This window comes from Heloderma suspectum, chromosome 7 (assembly GCF_057233095.1).
Source record: "Heloderma suspectum isolate Gila_16-S chromosome 7, 16-S_ref, whole genome shotgun sequence".
NCBI lineage: Eukaryota > Metazoa > Chordata > Lepidosauria > Squamata > Helodermatidae > Heloderma > Heloderma suspectum.
In genome coordinates, this window is record NC_139464.1 from 100,353,224 (window position 1) to 100,376,090 (window position 22,867).

The window sequence follows — 22,867 nt, forward strand, 5'->3', positions numbered from 1 at the left end:
TCCCATTAGCATAACGAGTTCTTAGTGTTGCCTCAAGGGTGTGCTGGAGAAGGCTTTTGTGTCTAAAGATGCTTCCCATTGTCAAATGATACCCTGGTCAGACCAAAAAAAAAAAAAATCATGAAGAGTCAGCTGCTGCCCTTCAGCACTAGGAAGCAGTGACCAGGTTCCTCAGCAGTAGGGATGGGCAAATCTGTCAGTTTTGAATTTGGATTTTTTAAAATCTCCAGTTCTTTCTCTCCCAACTTATTATTATTTATTATTATTATTACTTATCCAGTACGGAAGTGGTTGCATGAACCTGTCCAAGCACCTTGTCAACGTCCTTGAGCTCTACCAACTGAAACTCATCCCAGAAAACTGGAAAAGGCTCTGCTCTGGATACCTCACCTGATTCACCTGCTGTTACACCGGAGTCAAAGTCTCGGCAGATGCTGTACACACTCTTTTAAATTATTTATGTGCTTCATGGAAATTAACAAATGGTAAGCATAAATGAATTCTCTGTGCCCTTTTGACAGCTAAAAGAATGATATTAAAACATTGGAAGAATGAACACTCACCTCCTATAATGCAGTGGATTGCAGACCTTACACACTTTCAATACTTGAAGAGGTGGCATATAGACATCACCTTCAAATGGATACTTATTTGAATATTTGGTCTGTTAAAGCCTATGTTTAATTGCTAGAAAGTGGTATGCATTTCATATCTATTCACTGTTATGGATATATACAAATCTATGTAGATATATTAAAAAAGGGGGGCAAATTAAAAAAAGTTTTTTCAGGTGCCTGTGGGTGTCATGTTGGAGACCTCTGCATGAGCACCATTGGAGGTGCCCAGGGGCACTACTTTGGGGGGCCCAAGTTCAGGGAGTCTGAACCAAAGATTTTCCAGCTCACAGCTTTTTTCACTAAGCTATTGCCCTACACTAGGCAAACCACTCGGTTATCATTGTTCTGATGTTCACTATTGCTTTGATATTTTGTCATATGGAGAAAAGCATTATAAGCCTGAGATAAGTGTATGCTGCAAAATGTTAAAACTTTAGTTTTTGGAACATCTTTCATTTTGAAGCTTCCACTACATCTAGGTTGAAAATAAATTAATTTTCTTCCCACCGAGAATTGCAGCTTGTAATTATCAGGTTTTGTCAGATTTAGGCTAAAATTTGGCAGCTATGAGTAAACAGTGGGGTGCCACTCCAACAACAGTGATTTGAGGGGATAAGTATTTGGAAAGTTTTGCTTCTAGACTGCTGAGAAGCTTAGGATGACATCATCCAGACAATGATGAATGGGGATAACAATATTCCCACCCAAAAATGCTAGGAATGGCAGTGTTAGGAAATAGTAAGGACGGAGAGGAAAACAAAGGGTCTCAAACTAATTAATTTGATAATAAGTTGTTGCTTGTGGTAGCAAGACAAGAAGACCAACATCTATATTTCTTCAATGTGCTCTACAGGAACTGAAGAATGGATGCTTTAAAATCTCTTTCATTGTATCAAAAATGCATTAGCAAGAAGAAAGTGGGCTGAACTAAAATACATTTTAAACCAAATGTAACTACATTTTTTTCTAATTGCAAACATATATCAGATTTATTAATATTTAGAGCAGTTTTAGAATAAGAAATGCTGCTCTACTGGCACGTGTGTGTGTGTGTGTGTGTGCGTGTGCGCGCACGTGCAATCAAGTTCTCCTTCAGAGTGAGAGAGAGGTGCTGAGCCACCACCCAGCCCCCGAAAATGCTGGTGCCTGGAGCTACAGGCTCAGATCATGGCCAGGTGAAGGAATGACCACTTGCAGAAAAGTCCTCCTTGGGAGCAAGGCCCTCCTCATGAGTAGGACTTTTGCCAGTGGGCCTGTAACTAACTGCAGATGAGCCCTGGCAATATAAGCCTTCAGTATCAGTCTAGCCATTGCTGGAAACAACATCTTCTACCAGCTCCAGTGCTTTGTCCCTCTGATCTTGCTCTGAGACTGAAACTTCATGCTACTGACCTTGGACTCCTGCTTGACTCAGCTTCTTGGACTGCGTAGTGCATCTGATTTAGGGATGGCAGAGAAATCAGCCACGGACTCCAATGAGGCCGGATTCTTTGGAATCTGCCCCCCCCCCCGGAGTCTGTGGCAGAACAGACTACCCCCCCTGCCACCCCCCGAAATCCCCCCGGGATGGAACCTACCTGGCGGCAGCTGGTCCGGGTCGCCGTCTTCCTTCCGCAGCCATCCTCTGCCAGGCTGTGAAACAAAATGGCATCTGGCATAGCAGATGCCATTTGTGTCCCTGCCATTGGCCGTGATTGGCTACATAAATATTTACGTAGCCAATCACAGCCAAAGACAGGGATGCAAATGGCGTCCCCTACGCCGGATGCCATTCACGTCCACAGACTGGCTGTGGCCAGAAGTCCGGCAGTGCCCGGAGCCGGCCAGCAGTTCCGCGGACTCCCCGCAGAGCAGAGTTGGCCGGGGAGGATTCCGGGGGGGGAACCGGATCGCCTCCCCCCGCCTGCAGACCTCCCCATGGACCCCAGGTGAGGGGATCCATATATCCCTAATCTGATTGTTTATCTGTGTTTGGACCTTGGCTGCTCCTCAGACTTCGCTCTTGGAACTCTCCATCTTGCCAGGTAAAACTGTGCCTTTGACTGCTGCTTGTTTATTGGCTTGCTTTTGTACTGCTCTATAGGCTAAAATATGTGCTTTAAATGAACAGGAACCCAGTGTAGACCTTTCAGTACAGTTGAAATCAGATCACCATGGTAGGCCCCTGAATAGCCTTGCTGCTATATTCTGAACCAGCTGGAGCTTCCAAACACCTTTCAAAGCTAGTCCCATCTATATTGCATTACATTTAAAGACTTTCACTTCAGCTCAGCAAGCCGACAAATGTATTGCGTAATTTCCCCACTTTGCCGGGTTTGTTTCTTGAAGGTGATAGTGACTTGACAGCCCACACCTCTTATTCTCTAAAGAGGATTTCAGTTCACCCCCTTTACTTTGGCAATTAATTCAATTAGTGCTGATAATTCGTTCACTTACAAAGGTTTCTGGTTCCAGGCTAAATTCAACAGATATTAACTTCACTGTAAATATTCAACTCAGCTCTAAAACCACATTTGAGACAAAGCACAAAAATAATATTAGAATGAACACACACACACACAACTTCTTTGCACATTGTCAGAGCTTACATATCTACATTACTCTGAAGTTGAGAATCTTTGGGGAAATTACTGTATGCTCACTGATGCTATTTTTCAATTCTTCCGAATAATCTCTGTAGACAATTAAAAATACAAACTAATTAACCTCTCTAAACCACCCTTCCAATTAATCAATATTTTCTAGTTTCATTAGCTATTAGACCAGGCAAGACCTAGTCATCATATTTAATTTCTCACCAACTGATTTGGAAAAGATATTGTTACCTGCCTTTTGCCATTACGTATTAAGGAGGTTAATCACCTTAGACAAAAAAATCCACTTTTACAATACCAAAAAATAATAATGTACATTCGTATGCAGAGATACATTCATATTGTATGGCTACAAACATTTTATAACCCTAGTAAAATCTGTTGTTTCATCCTGCTGTTCTTCTCCCTCACTTCATTTCACAGGCAATAATTTGGAAATGGGCTGATGTGTTTGCTAAATCATAAGAATACACACACACAAAAAAGCCCAGCTGTATCTTGCCAAGGCTCAATCTAATCAAGCATCTGGTTTCTAACAGCAACTAGCCCAGTGCTTCTGGAAGCTCAAAGACAGGTCATGAAAGTATTGGTGTTCCCTTGTTGTTTGCTCCCAGCTTCTTGAATTTAGAGAAATAGTGACCCTGCACATAGAGTTTCCATTTAGCCATCATAACTAGAGTCACAGAATCTAGAGTTGGAAGGGACCTTGGAGATCAGCTAGTCCAAACCTCTGCTCAGTGTAGGCTTTGCAATGCCTGATGCAGCTACAATATCCCTGACAAGTGGCCATCCAGCCTCTGCTTAAATATCACCAGAGAAGGAGAGCCCACAATCTCCTGAGGCAAACATTTACACTACCAAACAACCTTCACTGTTACGACACTTCTCCTAAAGCATAGACAAAATTTGCTTCCTTGCAACTTCAAACTATTGGTTCTATTCTTGGCCTCCAGAACAATAGAGAACAATTCTATTCCATTTTTTTTTTTTTGTAAAACTGCCTTTCAGATACCTGAAGACCACTTTCATGTCTCAGATACTTGAAACCACTTTCATGTCTCCTCTTAATCTTAATCTTTTCAACCATTCCTCATAGGGCTTTGTTTCCTTAACATCCTGGTTTCTCTTGACTCGGCATGCTCCAGAGAAAATGGCCTTCTTAAAATGTGGTGTCCTTCTTAAATGTCCTTGTTAAAATGTGTTGCCCAGAGCTGGTCATAGTACTCCAATGTGGCCTCACTAATGCAGAGTACAGTCAGGGCCAGAAATAATGGAACAAGGATAACTGTTTTGGCAGTTGGCCTCTGTATACCACCACATTGAAGTTGAAAGGAAACAGACCCAGATGAGAGCGAAGTCAGGACATTCAGCTGTAATTCAAGGGGTTTGACAAAAGTGGGACACTAACCATTCAGGAAGGACAGCCAGCGGCATACACATCGTTGGTGGCTCATAAGTAATGGAACAAACCAACATCATTTCAAACTTAAGGATCACCTCTAATACCTGGATGAAAATCCTTTGCAGTCAGTGACTGCCTGAAATCTGGAACTCATGGACATGACCAAACGCTGAGTTTCCTCCCTCAATATGCTTTGGCAGGCCTTTACTGCAGCTGCCTTCAGTTGCTGCTTGTTTGTGGGTCTTTCTGCCTTCAGTCTTGTCTTCAGTAGGTCAAAAGCATGCTCTATTGGGTTGAGATCAGGTGACTGACTTGGCCATTGAAGAACATCCTACTTCTTTGCCTTGAGAAACTCTTGGGTAGCTTTTGCTGTATGTTTTGGGTCATTATCCATCTGCAATATGAAGCTGCATCCTATCAGTTTGGCAGCATTCAGCTGAATCTGAGCAGAAAGTATACACTGAGCCCTATACACTTCAGAATTCATCCTGCTGCTTTTATCAGCAGTCAGGTCATCAATAAACACCAGTGACCCAGTTCCATGGGCAGCCATACATGCCCATGCCATAACACTGCCTCCACCATGTTTGACAGATGATGTGGTAAGTTTTGGATCATGAGCTGTTCTTTTCCTTCTCCATACTTTTCTCTTCCCATCATTCTGGTACAGGTTAATCTTGGTTTCATCAGTCCAAAGAATCTTATTCCAGAATGGGGCAGGCTTTTTTGGGTGTTTGCTGGCAAAGGCTAATCTGGTCTTTCGGTTCTTGAGCATTACCAGTGGGTTGCACCTTGTTGTGAAGCCTCTGTATTTACATTCATAAAGACATCTCTTGACTGTAGATGTTGACGATGACATGCCTACCTCCTCAAGAGCATTCTTGACCTGGCTAGATGTTGTGAAAGGGTTCCTCTTCACCATGAGCAGCATTCTGAAGTCATCCACTTTAGTTGTCTTCCATGGTCTTCCAGGCCTTTTGCTGTTGCTGAGCTTGCTAGTTAATTCCTTCTTTTTCAGAATGTTCCAAACTGTTGTGTTGGCCACTCCCATTGTTTTTGCTATCTCTCTGATGGGTTTATTTTGTTTCCTCAGCCTAATGATGGCCTCCTTCACTTGCACGGACACCTCTTTGGACCTCATGTTGGGAGTAGGGACAGCAGAGAATTCTGCCATGGATCTCAGTGAGACTGAATGCCAGTGCATTCAGCCCCCCGAACTCCATGGCGGAACGGCCTGCCACCCCGCCCCCCCCCGTGGATCCCCCCGGGACAAGACTTACCTGGGGCAGATCTTCCAGGCGGCAGTGGCTCCGGCGGCGGCAGCAGCGGCTGGTCTTCCAACTGGCTGCCGCCATCGCCATTTGCAGTCTTACTCTTATCAGGATTTTTTTGTTTGTTTTTTACAAGATGTGATAGGCTACATAAAGACTTATGTAGCCTATCACATCTGACTTAAAAAAAAAAAATGTGTACGCAAATGGCGGCAACTACGGCCGCCACCATTTGTGTTCCTTATTTTTGGCTGTCTTAGTCTACGTAAATATTTACGTAGACTAAGACGGCCAAAAATAAGGAACACAAATGGCGGCGGCCATAGCCACCGCCATTTGGGTACGCGTTTTTCTTTTTTTTTAAGCCAGACGTGATAGGCTACATAAGTCTTTATGTAGCCTATCATAGCTGACTACAGGGATGCAAATGGCAGTGGCTATGGCCACCGCCATTTGCATCGCTGCTAGCCAGCGGCCTATGGGTGTGTGTGTATGCCACTGGCTGTACTTCCTGAATGGTTAGTGCCCCACTTTTGTCACACCCCTTGAATTACAGCTGAAAGTCCTGACTTCGCTCCCATCTGGGTGTGCTTCCTTTCACCTTCAATGTGGTGGTGTACAGAGGCCAACTGCCAAAACAGTTATCCTTTTTCCAATATTTCTGGGCCTGACTGTATAGTGGAACTATTGCTTCCCATGACCTGGACACTATGTTTCTGTTGATGCTGCGTAAAAATACATTGTTATTTTTTAGCAGCCTGTAATGGCCCCAGGAGTGTAACCAAGTCACTTGTAGTTTTAGAGGAGCCTAGAGATCCAATACTGCTTGGCTTAGGTTCATTATAAGTGCAATTTCCTTGCTAGTGGGCCTCTGAGCATGTGAGATGAGTCAAAGGTCGATAGCGCGGCATCAGCACATTCCATGCTAACGAAAGCTAGTATCTTATCAGGGCCTAGGATGTGCCTGAGAGGTGAGGCTATGTTTATGCTAAGCTACAGGTGTCTGTGCTGGGAAAGTTTTGATTGTTTTCCTTCTGAACAAGTATTGTTAGTATGTACCAGGAATGAACACTAATTAATGCTTGCTGCTGTCATGCTGCCTCATGAGCTAACATGTATGGTATAAAACCCATTGTACCCCTTGGCTCTGAGTTCAGAGAAGCTGTCTGATCCAACCATTGGGTACTCCTGTGTACTGGAAGTACTCAGTAAAGGCTCCTTGTAAGCAAACCTGGGTCTGGCTTATCATTATCTCGGCACCTCCAAACCTTAGCAGCCCACAGCTGGGGCAAAACAATTGGTGCAGTGAGCAGGGTGCCAAGAGAACTGATATGTTCAGATTCACAGGGAAGGAAGATGTGTTTTTGGTGTGCAAAACCAACTCCTGGACTGTCCACAGTTGGAGCTGTGAGGGTCCGGTTGCAAAGCAATCCGGGAACATGCCCAGAGGTCAAGAAGGACTGCACACCAGTGGCTCTGGAAACTGCTCTGGAATCTCTGCAGCTGGAAAACTGGTCATCTAAGGAGGCGCAGAATGCAGGAACTATGGCATGGCTTTTGCTGACAGCATTGCAAACTGTTGGGCAGAAGGAGTTGGAATGGAGGGAGAAAGCAGAAAAGCTCAAGGATGACCTGGGGAAAGAATAGGGATGTACGAAAGTCACTTACCTTTTCGAAGGGTGACATTCATGTGTGGGGGGAGGCTTCGTCCCTCCCCCCAAAATTCTGGCCGGGGGGGAGGCGCTCCATCCCTCCCCCCCCCCCGAAATTCTGGCCAGCCGGCTCCACTCCGCAGGGATTCTGCGGAGCCGCCGGCTGGCTCCGCCAGTGGCCGGACATCCAGCCGCTGGCTAGCAAGGACGCAAATGGCGGCGGTCATAGCCGCCGCCGTTTGCGTCCCTGCAGTCAGCCGTGATAGGCTAAGTAAATGTTTACGTAGCCTATCACGGCTGATTTAAAAGGAAAAAAAACTATAGCATCTACGCTATTTGCGTTCCCCTTATTTTCGCCGTCTTAGTCTATGTAAATGTTTACGTAGACTAAGATGTGCCAAAATAAGGAATGCAAATGGCGGTGCCCATGGGCGCCGCCATTTGCGTACGCGCGTTTTTTTCTTTTAAATCAGCCATGATAGGCTACATAAAGATTTATATAGCCTATCACGGTGTTTTTTAAAAATCTAGCCGTAATAGGCTACGTAAATCTTTACGTAGCCTATGACTTTTTTTGTTTTTTTGTTTTTTTTTAACTGGAAATGGTGGTGGCTGCCGCCAAACCACTGCCAAACCACCGCCGAACCGCTGCCAAACCGCCGCCGGAGCCGCCGCTGAAACGCCGCCGCAACGCCGCCAGAGCCGCCGCCGCCGCCAGGAAGATCCACCCAAGTTAAGTCCCGTCCCAGGGGGTGTAGGGGGGCAGACTGTTCTGCCACCGATTTCGGGGGGCCAAATGCACTGGCATTCGGCCTCCCCGAGATCCGTGGCGGAATTCTCTGACATCCCTAGGAAAGAACAAGATTCGAGGCTGTTAATTAGAGAAATGTTGCAAGACAGCCTGGCCTCCAATGAGGCGTGGGAGTGTAAAGCTGAAGAAGTAGTCATTAGGCTGATATGCCGAACTTGGCAGAATTGCCCAAAGAGTGCCAAAGTCTGCAACATCATCACCTCGCCTGATTGTGATGAAATCCCTAAGAAGTGGAAACGGAAGATGAAGACCCAGAAGATGAAGCTGAGGAATGGAGTAAAGGTGAAGAATCAGCACCCAGGGCATGAGCTAGACCCGTCTTAGAGTGGAAAGCATGCCAGGGGACAATCCCAAGGCAGAATGAAGCAGAGCAACCACACTGAAGATCTCAGTCATAGTAATAGTGTTTAGCTTTGGACTGTTCTGGAATTACATACAGCCCATAGCTACTGACCATCAGGTATACGATTTCTGAAGAGTGTAACCATTAAGCTTTTGCCATGGGATTCCCTGCGATAAAGAAATCTCACTGATTTGGGTGTCCAGAGTTGGACTGTCTGAGCATGTGTGCTGAAGAGATTCAGAAACCGGACAGCATGTTCCTGGCCAAGCCAAAAATGCTACTACCATGCTCCTGCAAGCTGCAACAAACCCGGTAAGCTGGGAGACCCAACCTGACTGAGAGGAAAAGAAAATATTGTAGTAGCTGTCTTCAAAAACCTCAAGATCTGTGTAGCTGGCTAGCTGACACTGTAAATTATGTTACAACTGCAAAGCTAAGACTGTTTTCCTTTTTGAGACTCTAGCGGAAAAAGACTGACCTGAGTCCTTGGTCCCCCCGACAAAGCAAACATTCGGTTGCCCTTTACCTCATTGTGTCTTGTGTCAAACCCAGGATTTACAAATACAAACGAACTGTGACACTTTACTTTCGAGTCCTGCAAATCACCTGCCACCGCCTCCTGAAGAAGACTGATTGCTGCGTAAAGAATGCAAGTACAAGGCAACCTCCATCTCCCTGTAGTGTCCTGAGTTTCGGCACTACCCGAAAGTTTGTGTGCCAGGTTAAGGGAGAAGAAAAGAGGGGGGTGTCATATTGTGAATCCCTGGCTAGCCTAACTAGTGATGGACAGCCCCAAGAGTGTTTCCCCTCACTCAAGCCTCAGTTTCTTCAGTCCTCATTTGAGAAGCATTTAAAAGTTCCGTTGTTGTTCCCTTGCTGTTACGAAGAGCCATGCAGTTTAAAACTGCCCTGCAACTTTAAATTTACTTTTACAAAGGGGAGGGGATCATAGCTGATTATAGTCTGTAAAGCCATGTGAACAGCTTTAAGAATGACAGCCAATGTAGATCTCTCCTTTGCTCCTTGCAAAAGAAATGATTTTGTTGTTTTTAATGTGTTTGAAATAACTTAGATTTAAATTTCCAACTAGCTCAAAAGCACTGGCAATGTTTTTGCAAGCTCCCTAGTTTAGACAGTCACTTCCCCTCAGCAATCTCCGAGCAACCAAGCCAAAAAAGTGTGAGGGGAGGGAAGTAAAAAATTTCTAGAGTAAAGAGCCAAAATGCTAGGGGAGCAAAGAGAATGTAAAGGCCCAGCTTCAGTAATGCAGTAGAGCCTTGTAAATTATAGCCAAAATTTGATTAGAAATAGCCTGGAAGAGTTTAGGCCTATTCAGTTTTAGAATGTCAAAGTCTGTGTGAGCTTATCTCTGTCAGTGTGCTCAGAGCATAGTCAGGGGGAGTCACCCAATTCCCTGTCCTCTGCTGGTCTAGCCTTGGGAGGCTGGAAGATAGTCTGTGAGAACCTGACAGAAGTAGAGTGAGATTTTCAGAAGGATCACCCAAGTTGAAGTATCATTCCTAGAGAGCTGAGCAGTGCCACTCTGTTTAGACAGAAGCCTTGCTAAAAGGTTAAAGGCCCTTGTCTGTCAAGGGGATCTGGAAGGGGTGTACAGTCACACCTTCCCCTTTTGAACTGATGCAGGGGCAGGGAGCTTTTGCTGGGAACATCCCGTCTTCAGTGCCCGAAGCCTCCTCTGTTTGGATCCATCATTATCTGGGCTTTTGAGAGGCACTCTGCACATGGACTGGGACTTTGAACTGTTAAGGACTTGCCATGGAAAGTATTGTGAGTCTTTTCATAGACTTGAACTCTCATTGCTGTGAATTGTGTGTCTGTGATTGTAGTCAGCGCAGTGTACGGCGGCCTGAGTTTGATCTACAACTTTTGGACTTTCCTCGGCCAGAACTCATGCAGCATGGAGTTGCTGATGTGAAAGCAGTGGCCTAGAACTCTTTGCATGTGTGAGTATGCCCTTCCCTTGATCTTGATGGGCTCTGACCATGTAACCTGGAGGAGCAGTATGATTGCTAGATCTGCTCCATCATGCCTCACCATGCAAGAGGTGTTTTCCAGTCATAGTGTTAGATCTCAATGAAAGTTTGTTGTGTGCATTTTATGAATTCTTAAATACTATGTGATACCTGAAAACGTCTTAACTGTCAGTTACAACTCCGAATGATACTGAGTGTGGTTCCCAGTGGCTTGATGTCAGTGCCACCTGGGACACAGCCTTCAGAGTAAACACGCAGAAGGCAAACAAATCCATATAAATCCGAGAGGGATTTGAGCAGTTACATGATGGGATAGAATGGCTTGCCCCATTAAGAGTATATGCACCATGGCCATTAGTGTGTTGGGAAGATGGGTATGCACAAATTAGAAAGAGTGCCCTGGCATTAACTGGGCTGCCCCTAATGGCAGTTATTAGATCTGTGGAGAAAAGGCAGGGCCGTGGTTGCTCCCAGGATGACTTAGAAAGTGCTCCTTGGAACTGTTATGGGGTCCCCATAGGTTTGTGAATACCTTAGAGAACCTTGCAGTAGGGAATTGCAGAGCCTGGAAGGTGGGATGGCAATGAGACATCTTTGGTGCAGCTGATTATGCTTGGAGTTTGTTCTCCACGGGTGCGGTGGCTACCATAATGTACAAAGTAAATATCTTTGGAAGAGCAATGGACATGGCATTGAATAGCACCACTGAACCACAAGAAGTTATTGGAACAGAACTGACAAGTATGGGGACTGCTATTCAGCAGAACGGCCTGGCCTTAGATATGAGTACAGCGGCCCAAGATGGTATGTGTGCCATGCATGCTGCAGCAGGAATACTGTGTGTACATTCCTGACAAGCAGAGTGTGATAAATCAAGTGTAAGGGCTTTGTATGTGCAAAGTGAGAAAATATATCACTTAGAAGAGGACTCCCTCCTCAGACCGATTTCAGACTGGTTTCAAGGAATCGGGGGGGGGGGGAAGTGGTCGCAGTAACCGTGACTATCATAGGTAGTTTTATAGCCTTGTGTGCTTGCTCACATGGCTGTCATATTTTAAAATATACAAAAGGGGGCATTCCCGGGGGAGAGGAGGAGACCGCAGAAGCATTAAAATGCTTCCTATGTGCTGTCTGACCACCCCACCCTCCCGCTCCAACATCCCCAGCTGGACAGCCAGAATCAGCTGTCTAGCTGCAAATACAGAGTGGCTGGAGTGTGGAGGAGAGGATCCCCTCCGTGCTCCGCCCTCCCTGCATTGGATAGTCAGCAGCCTCCAAGTTCGGAGATGGCTGACTATCCCGATAGGATCGCCCCATAAGACACCGAGGTCCTTCCTGCATGTACTGCTGGCAAACCAGTTTTTTCTCCACCCTTTAGTTGATTTTGATTTTTTTTGGTACCAAAATGCATTTTTCTGTGTTGAATTGTATCTTACTAGATTCAGCCCAGGGTCCAGCCTGTCAAGAACCTTTTCAATCTTCATTCTGTCTTCTATGCTAGTGGTTATTGCTGTATCTCATGTTAATAGAATTATTAGGTGCCTCAGCCTGCACAGATTTCTCTTGTTCTCTCTCCCTCTTCTTCCCTCCTTATATCTATATTCTAATAGCAAACCCATTCTCCAAGTACGGAGCTTTACATACCCAAAATCTGTTTGCCTTTGACCAGCAAGCCACAATGCCACAGGGCCAAACTAAACACGGCATTAATTGTGTGAATGCAAACAGCATGCACATTTAAAATATATCTATATCTATATATATATTTCTAAATATGCGTCTATACATATAAATCCGCATATGCAAACCTCGGTTTTCTTTTGTCCTCTGTTTTGGTTAGGTATTTCCTTCTCTCACTTTTTTTTGATGATGTGAAAGTGGCCAACCTACTGTATAGTCCCATAGTGTCAGAAGTTTAAAAATAACAGTGGCTAATTTGGTAAATGTAACTGATGATGCAGAGCCATTTGTTCCCTAATTGTGAGAGGTGTGTCCTTCTGTGTGTCATTTTATGTTACAGAAAGATTCCCTTTCTTGTTTTATTCATTTTTTACTCAAGACTTCCTAATACATGACACATTAACTAGTGTTTTCAACATCAGAATCGGCTTGTAACCAAGTACTTAAATAAATTAATGAGCTGCAGCTGCAATGAATGATCATGTCATTTAGAATATGGTGTACATTAATGCATTTGACAAAGGCAAATAAGGAAGATCATTAAACTGGGTCTTTATGGCCCCTGAGGGTGAATAGCAGTGGATCTAATCGAGATGAAGAAACACAAGTGATCTGACAATAACTGATTAAACATGACTTAACAATGGCAAAAAGCTGAGGGTCAGCATTAGTTTGTTCCACATAATATCTAGATATGGTCAATTTGTTTAAAAAGAATATGGTGGGGTCATTGGGAGGGTAATATTCCCTTCCTACACATGCAACTGCCTACAAATGCTTGCTTGCTTGCTTGCTTTCTTGCTTGCGCATTTGGACAAGAGAAATCCTCAATACTTGTTTATGAAATCTGAAATTGCATATTGTCTACAAATGCGTATTTGGTAGTCTTAAATACATGTCTGATTATCAGCTTCATAAGCCCTGTGAAGGTAGTCCATGTGATCCAAGAGGCAGTGGGTTCATTCCACTGGCCCCAATCTATGCATTAGGTATGGACATCTGAGAAAAGGCAACCTACACAGCATGATCAGGGTTCTGGCTCCCTGGTAAGTCTATGTAGGCTTTCCTCTCTCAGACATCCACACCTAATGTCAGGGCCAGGGGAAGCCATGTCTTGTTTGGGGGGGGGGGGGCAGTGAAACACCTTCACTCACATACAGGGGGCTATAGTTGATAAGGAAAATGTTGTTTCAAGAGTATTACAGGTGATAAAACCATGTTATGAAATAACAAAGAATTTCACATTAGTGGACCATTGTGTATGTTCTTTAAAAAAAATTACCAAGTACAGTTGTTCAAGTATATATATTCATTATGTCAATGGATAATGTGTATCAACACTGATGATAGTGCAAATTCATATGTAAGAGTGAACATATGCACAAATGGACACATGCACAGAGGATTTTGCATGATTAACAGTGTCTATTTGTGCATATTTTCCAATATCACTTGGAACCTATGGATATTGGCATAGCTTCCAAGTGGTGATAGAGAATATGCACAAGTGGATACTGTGAATTACATAATGGCCAGTAAATGACGTTGACATGGAACTATGTATATAGCATTTGATCAATTCATGTTGTCTGACATTGGCTGGTGATTCCACTCCACTCAACTCCAGTGTCAGGCCCAACTTTCTCACAATCTCTGGCAATTTGATACAGATCACAGATAACAACTAAGCTTTATATTGCTGTACATCAGGTTACACAGAGCAAATTTCCAAAGTTCATGGCAGAGCTTACAGTGTTTATAATTCCCAATAAATTAAAAAGCCTAGGCAGAGGCTATTGACACATTGCTTTGTTCAAGAGCTAGTCCCAAGGCTAGAATTTATAGAGTCCCAGCAATATATTGCAAGTCAGAGCCTTAACAATACAACATCCAAGGCAGATAAGAGTTCAAGATTCATGATAAGTCCAGGCAAGAAAGTATTTCAAGCAATTGTTCTCAGCAAAGTATTGTTGGCCTGTGCACCAGCTTCAATACAGGGGAGAAGCTACTAAAGATCTCCTTCTGATGATTTCTCCTGACAGGGGAATCTGGTCCATAAATGATTACTGTGTCTGAGCAGGTGTCTCTGTTCCACCCTTTTCAGCTGGGGCTGTTACCTGGGTAACACTTCAAGCCCTCCTCTCCTGTGAAGTCTTCCTCCTGCATGGCTAGGGATTGGACGGGCACCACCCACCCAGTTTTGCCAGGCGCCTGCCCAGCCCCTGCCCCTGATTGGGCACTGCTGGACTTGCACTCGCCAAGCCACCTGTACTCACCCAGGAGCCATTGGCAAACACCATTTCATGAAAAAATGGCACTCACAAAATATGCGCACATCTAGTTGTGTGCAAAAGGGGCCGTGAATGGCCAATGTATGCAAGAATATTGGCATAAACATTTCATTTAAATCAGATGGGATTCTGCAGAGTTTCCATTCTGGTAAGTGGTGGTGGACTGTAGTAGATTTTTTTTCTGATAATGGAAATGTTTTGTGCATTTTTTCCCCAAGATTCCGCCATTTGCACAAATTGTAATTGTAATTTGTGCAAATATTGGGGAAGATCTTGAAATTTGTACATATGGTGTCATAATTTTAAAAAATATTTATTTTATTGGTGATCTTGCCCAAGTGCCCATGATTGCAAGTCCACCTGTCCACTATGTAGCCCCGCAGAGGCATATCCCCCTCTTGTGAATATCCTCCTCAGTTTCATCCTCTCCACACACTACTTTGTTTAGCCCAGCAGAGCCATATTCCATAGATATAGGGATGGCAGAGAATTCTGCCACAGATCTTGGTGAGGCCGAATGCCAGTGCATTTGGTCCCCTGAATTCCGTGGCAGAACAGCCTGCCCCCCCGCCCCCCGCAGATCCCCCCCAGGATGAGACTTACCTGGGGTGGATCTTCCGGGCAGCGGCGGCTCCAGCAGCAGCTTCGGCTGCTGCCGCCGCCATTTCCATTCTTGTTTTAAAAAAAAAAGAAGAAGTGATAGGCTACGTAAAGATTTACGTAGCCTATCATGGCTAGGTTTAAAAAAAAACGACGTGATAGGCTACGTAAATCTTTACGTAGCCTATCATGGCTGGGTGGGTTTAAAAAAAAAAACCGCATACGCAAATGGCGGCGGCTATGGCCGCCGCCATTTGCATTCCTTATTTTGGGCCGTCTTAGACTATGTAAATATTTATGTAGACTATGACGGTGAAAATAAAGGGGAACGCAAATAGCATAGCGGGCGCTATTTGTGTCCCTTTTTGATTCACCGTTTTAACCTATGTAAATATTTACGTAGGCTAAAACGGTGAATCAAAAAGGGACGCAAATAGCGCCTGCTACGCTATTTGCGTTCCCCTTTATTTTCGCCATCATAGTCTACGTAAATATTTATGTAGATTAAGATGGCAAAAATAAGGAACGCAAATGGCGGCGGCCGTAGCCGCCGCCATTTGCATACGTGGGGTTTTTTTCCCCCAGAGCCCTCCGTGGCCAGAAATTCGGCTGCTGATGGCTCTGGGCTGGGCTGGGCCTGGCCGGCTGCTCCACGGAGCTGCCGCAGAGCACAGCTGGCCATCGAGGATTCCGGGGGGGAGGAACGGATCGCCTTCCCCCCCGTCGAGGATTCTGGGGGAATTGACGGAATGCCTCCCCCCCACCACCATCAACATAATCCGTGAAAGGTAAGTTACTTTTGTACATCCCTACATAGATGTCCAAGAACATGTCAGTTTCATCCTCTACTTCAGCACTTCCCTAGGGATGTCAGGGGATTCCATTTGGGGGGTGAAGGTCAACAGACTTTTTCTGGCTCAGTCCTGCAGATTTCGTTCCATTTCCCCTGCTGGTGTCAACTCAGTAGCAAGTCAAGGCAATATGTGGATTCAGTTGGGTTTTTCTTATGGTGGCAATTTGCACATTTTTTTCTCTGGGTTCCATCATTTGTGCAAATTGTGATTTGTGCAAATTGTGATTTGTGCAAATTGTGATTTGAGCAATTGGGAGGGGGAAAGGTCAGGAAAAGGGACCAGACTGCCCACTTAGCAAGCTGATCCTCAGGATTTGAAGAGTTGAACAGACATTTGTGGTTCCCCTGCTTCCAAACACACATTCTCCATTCTCATCCAAGTGCTTTTAACACAGATCAAGCCTCCCCCCTTTCACATTTCAAAATTCTCAAAAGGGGATGGAGGCTAGATCTGTGTTAAAACCACTTGCTTGAGATTTGGGAAAGTGTGGACTGGAAGCAGGGCACCCACAAATATCTGTTCATCATTTCAAGCCTGAGGATCAGCTTGCTAAGTGGGTGATCTGGTCCACTTTTCCTGACCTGTCACCCCACGCCCTAAATTGCTTAAATTACAATTTGCACAAATTACAACTTGTGGAAATGACAGAACTGGGGAAAATACAATTTGCACAAATTGTAATTTGCACAAATGGCAGAACCCAGGGGGGAATGTGCAAACATTTCCTGGAAATCAGAAAAAAATCTGATTCAGTCTGCTCTGGCTTACCAGAATGGACACACTGCAGAAATCTGTCAGGCTTGAACAGAATGGATTTCTGTTCAATTTTTGGACAATTTTTGAACAATTTCCAGTGATCGAAATTACTACTTCCCAAATGAAGGTGGTGGTGATGGAGTATTGACAAGTTCTTTGACAAGTATGGAATATGTCTCTGCAGGGCTCCATACTGGACAGGTGGACTTGCGATCGTGCACACTTGCACAAGATTGCCAACTAAAAAAATATTCATCCTACTCTAAGTCTGAATCAGATTCTGGCCCCAAAGCCATAAGGCATACAACAGTGCTGGGGCTAGGCTCAGCATCCTTATTCAGTGGCCAATGTGAAGAATCCACTGTCAATGCAGATGTTTGTGCACATTTCACATGCCTCCATATGAACGTGCATCAATGTTCCCCAACCCCTTGCTCTCCAGATGTGCTGGGCTTAGGGATGTACGAAAGTAACTTACCTTTCTGCTGATTTTGTTGATGGTGGGGGGGAGGCGTTCCGTCCCTCCCTCTGGAATCCTGGCCAGGGGGGGAGGTGCTCCGTTTCTCCCCCCCGGAATCCTGGCCGGCCGGCTGTGCTCTGCAGCGATTCTGCGGAGCCGCAGGCTGGCTCTGCCAGCAGCCGGACATCCGGCCGCTGGCTAGCAGGGACACAAATGGCGGCGGCCATAGCCGCCACTGTTTGCATCCCTGTAGTCAGCCGTGATAGGCTACGTAAATGTTTATGTAGCCTATCATGGCTGATCTAAAACAAAAACAAAAAAATGCGCATACGCAAATGGCGGCGGCTATGGCTGCCACCATTTGCATTCTTTATTTTGGCACGTCTTAGTCTACGTAAACATTTACATAGACTAAGACGGCGAAAATAAGGGGAACGCAAATAGCGTAGCGTCTACACTATTTGCGTTCCCCTTATTTTTGCCGTCTTAGTCTACGTAAATGTTTACATAGACTAAGACGTGCCAAAATAAGGATCGCAAATGGTGGCGGCCATGGCCGCCGCCATTCGCGTATGCGTGCTTTTTTGTTTGTTTGTTTTTTAAGTCAGCCATGATATGCTACATAAAGATTTACGTAGCCTATCACATTTTTTTTTTTTAACCTGGAAATGGCGGCGGCCGGTCAGAAGACCGGCCGCCGCCGCCGCCGAATCGCCGCCGCAGCCACCGCCACAGCCGCCACCGCCAGGAAGATCCGCCCAAGGTAAGTCTCATCCCGGGGGGGAGCGGGGAGGCGGGCCGTTCCGCCACCAATTTTGGTGGGCCGAATGCACTGGCATTCGGCCTCCCCAAGATCCATGGCAGAACATTCGTACATCCCTAGCTGGGCTCCATGGCTATTGGCTAGGGTGATAAGGAAGGCTAATATACACAATTGATAGTAGTTGTGATCGTAATTGTAGTGACATTAGTATTAACTCTTGCAGTAGTTTATGTGGCAGATGATGTTGCGTACTTACCATGAAAGGGGGTGGGGAGAGTCAGGGCATAAAGACAGGGTATGAGTAAAATATCTATGTTGCTTACCCATATTTATCACTTGAATACAAATCAGAGTGAGAGGAAGCTGTTGTCATATTTACAGCTCGAGTCTGAGCAGATTTTAGGTCAATCACCATCTTTATTAAAGTGCTTCATTATCATCCTTACAGCTGTCAGTCTTCTAGGCCATACTCAGTGAGAGTTAATAGGTACTCTAGACAGTATTTCATCTCTGTGTTAAACCTCTTTCATTCTATCTGATTTATTACGTTACGTATACAGAATATATGTAACAGGACGGTAACAAGCTTTAAAACCCTATGTTCTGTGTGAGGAACAGGAGTTACGTAACATCATATCCATGCCAATATTGGAAATTTACATTGATGTGAACAGCTATCCTGAAGACAGAACTGGTTGTGGGGGTTCTCCTAAAAATCTTACAGGATACATACTTGTACTCAAATAATCCTTAAGGCAAAAAAAAAACTGAGGATGCTTTCACATGTGAGACTTAAGCTTGTCAGTGCTTAAATCAATCAGTAATATGAATGTAAAACCAGTGTAGCACAGCAGCTACAGAGTTGACTTGGATCAGGAAGGCCTGAGTTCAAATCCCACTCTGCCATGAAGCTTACAGGTCACCTTGGGCCAGTCACTCTGACCCATCCCCCCCAATATGTCACCAGATTGTTGCAAACCTCAAATCAGATAAATAAATGCCACCATTTGCCCTTTGAAATGAAGGATTCAATTAAAAATATGAAAAATAAATATATTGGCTGGAATATGTATTCAGTTACCTTCCATGTTCTGTCCCATAGTCACTTATGTGCACGTGCCATAAACAGCATGAAAGAGGCACAGGTAAGTGACAGTCTGCAAGGAGATAAGGCAGGAAAAGTTTGAGCTCTCCTCATCCTTTTTTGTCTAAAATGCCTAGAGCTTTGTGTAAATGGGCTTTCGAAATTGTCTACCCTATTTGTGGGAAGAGAAATCAGGGGGGGGGGAGTTACACCTAATTTATCTAAGTGAGGAAAAATTCTACAAGAGTTACTGAGCAGTGGGGCTCACCATTATTAGTAGTGCTAGCACAGCTTCTTCATTTTCCTCTAAGGGTTTTGTTTAGTTTTGTTTGCTGCCTTGCAACTGACGGTGTTGACAACCTGGCCACCATTTTGCTTCCCCCACAACTAGGCTCATTCTTGGGGTGTGAGGGAGAGAAATAGAGGGAGAGAAATAGAGGGGGAGAAATAGCAGCCTCCACAAAAAATGGTGAAGAATATTCAGAGAAAAAATTACAATGGCCTGGGCGGGGGGTGAGAAAAAGTAAAATCTCAGAACTTTTCTCAAAAAATATCTTCTGAGAATTGTTGGTTCAGCTCTAGTAAAAAAAGGATCCTGTATATATAAAAGGGGAAGACACTTGTGTATAAATGCGGGAGACGTATGAAAAATAACAATGGCTGCCACTATCAGGTCTAGTTTGACCTTTGAACTGCTACTTAGACATAGACTCTTCATAAAAGGAAAGTCAGTTTAAGCTGTTCTACAGGTGGAACACACAGACACACACAGACATCAACTAATTTATCAAGTCAGACTTAAGTACTTTAAATTAGGGCTGTGCACCTCTTTGGCCCGAAGCCCAAGTTGAAGCAGGCCACCTTGAGCCCCTTCTGAGGTGGAGGGGGCACGAAGCAACCTGACGTGGGTCGGGGGCTCTCCGAAGTGCTTCGGTTCACTTTGGAGCTTTGGCACCCCAGCCGCGCCAGCACCTCCAGCTCCTTACCTGAGCCATCACGAGGAGGAGTCACTGGCATCATCACTGCCACCACCGTTGTCACCAACCCTTCTGCCACAACTGTCACTGCTGATGCCACTACCTCCACCTCCACCACTTCCACCTCCACTGTCGCCGCTGCCATCGTCATCACTGCCCGCCGCCACCGCCAGCCCTGTACGTGCACCAGTTCTTGTGGCAGGGAGTCGCCATTTTAAAAATGTCAACTTCCAGGAAGGCTTAAAAATGGCAATTCCCTGCAACAAAAGCTGGTGTGAGTCCAGGGCTCAGGAGCTGGCAGCGGTGGGGAGGATGGTGGCGATGGCAGTGGCAGCGGCAGTGGCAACAGCAGAGGTGGAGGCGGTGGCTGTGGTGGCAGCCACAGTGGTGGTGATGACAACAGTGAGTCCTCCTTGTGATGGCTGCCAGTGCATGTTCTGAGGGCCCAGGTAAGGAGTTGTGGCTTGCACAGCATGGCGGGGGCATCAGGGGGGCCCCAAAGCAGAATTTGGCCATCCAAATCCTGCTTTGGGTTCAGGGCTGAGGCAGATCAGGGGCCCCGCAAATCAGCCCGAAGCAAATTGGGTCCAGCTCGGAAGCCCCAAAGCAGCTTCCGAGTTGGTTCGGGGGGTCCATGCACAGCCCTTCTTTAAATCCTTTGATTTCAGTAGGAAAGATTTAAGCACATGCTTCACTCTTATATTTAAAATTATTAGTGCTGAAGTCTGACCATGTCATATTTTTATTTTGATAATAATAATAGATCATAGATCATATCATGTAGTAGTCTATACTATCTGAAGGTGGAATGATATACCACCTCTCTCTGCAATGCAGAGTCCCTTAGTGCCTCTGAATACTCCATCTGTATACAAGTGTTAATAATATTCCCTGATATAAATGTATGCAATAAATAAAATAAACATAATATACAGAAGAATAGGGGACAGGATCATGTTGTAATCAGCATGTATGTCATGCATTGCAAGTATTCCCAGTACTTCATATACACTATCCCAGTAAGCCCTATACCAACACAGTAAGCCAGCATGGTATAGTGATTAGCATGTTGGACACAGGCTGGGGAGATTCAGGTTCAAATCCCCACTCAGCTATGATTCTATGAATCTAAGTGGGCGAGCTTGCGCCATCACATCTCAGTGCCCATCCTCCCACACAGGGTTGTTATGAGAGTAAAATGGAGGGGAGAGAATCAAACCATGTGTGCCACCCTGAGCTGCTTGGAAGGCGGGGGGGGGGGAGTAGCTTTATTAAAAAATAATTTCAATCATCTCCAAATTTTAGAAGTTGTGGTTATATGTGGAAATTGATTTGTTGGCTGATCCGATTAGCCTCTGTCTGTACCAGCTCTCCATATATGCATATAGCACATGAGCAAATTACACTGGAAAACAAGGAAGTGCATGGATTTCAATGTATGTATTTTACCAGCACTTTACACTTTAACTCTTAGACTGAACAAGTATTTGTTAATAGTTCAGAAATCTATGTTTATATTCTTATTGAAATGAAGAAGAGATATAAATGTTTTAGTGAAAATCCAAGTGAGTTTAGCCGAGCTGCCTTTGTCTAGTAGCTATTAAAGAGGGATATCTAGTGTACCTTCACAGTGTCAACTGAATTTCTTTTTATTTCATATATCTAGACATTCCAGAGTAAAAAGCTCCAGTACTTTCTTTGATCTGTCTAAAATAATCAGTTCCCCCCTATCTGTATGGAGTTTGCTGGAAATATAATCAGCCAAAAGAGAAAAGAAAGTTAGACCTATTCATATTCCATTGAGCATACTAACTTGCCCATCACAAGATCCTTCATTGACAAAAAAAGAAAATTGGATATATGGTGCTGGTGAACATGAAATATCTCGGCCACTTTAGCCTTTCTGTCAAGCAGAGTTAAATCAATAACTGTCCACAAGGCATATGAAACTATTTCCAGTTCACTGGAGCCCTGTTGTTATGCTTGATAGACACTGGCAACAGTAGATAGCACAGCTAGAGCATGTGAATGGTCCAAAGGTTGGAAAGTTACCATTGATCTAATTTCTACCCATTGGAATCTAAATATCACTTTACCTGCCTTCTTGGACCATTTATAGCCAAATTACATGTGATGCAAAGTTGTGTATAATTCTGGGAGGAGGAGATTGGTTTAAACCAATCAAAAAAGAAGGAAAAAAGAATGGTTAAGACGTTATACAGAGACAGCAAAGCATTTGATAGACACCCAATCCAGTAAAGAAAATAGGAAAAAATGATGAACATGTGCTATCAGACATCGTTGAAACTGAAAAATATATGATCCTGCACATTTATAGTGATGGTGCTATAATGCCCTAGACAAAGGCTTTCAATATATTTGGTGATTGTGTACACGTATCTAGAAAAATTGAAGATCTATTGAAAAACAAGTGTTGGGGTGGTCTAACTTCTTAAAAGATGAGTCTGTACTCGGGTTTGTCCCCTTCAATTAACTGTATTCTTTTGAATTGGTATTTTTCAATAACAAATACATTCATAATTATAATAACAGATTCAAAACTAGATAAAACTAGATGAAAAGAGGAGAATAACAATAAGTTAGTTCATTCGAAGGTAGTAAAAGTTCACCATAAGGCAAATGTGTGAGTGAAGATGTAGGGGGATGTAGGGTGGGGATGTAGATTTGATCATCCCTGTCCAAAGTGATCCATATGTG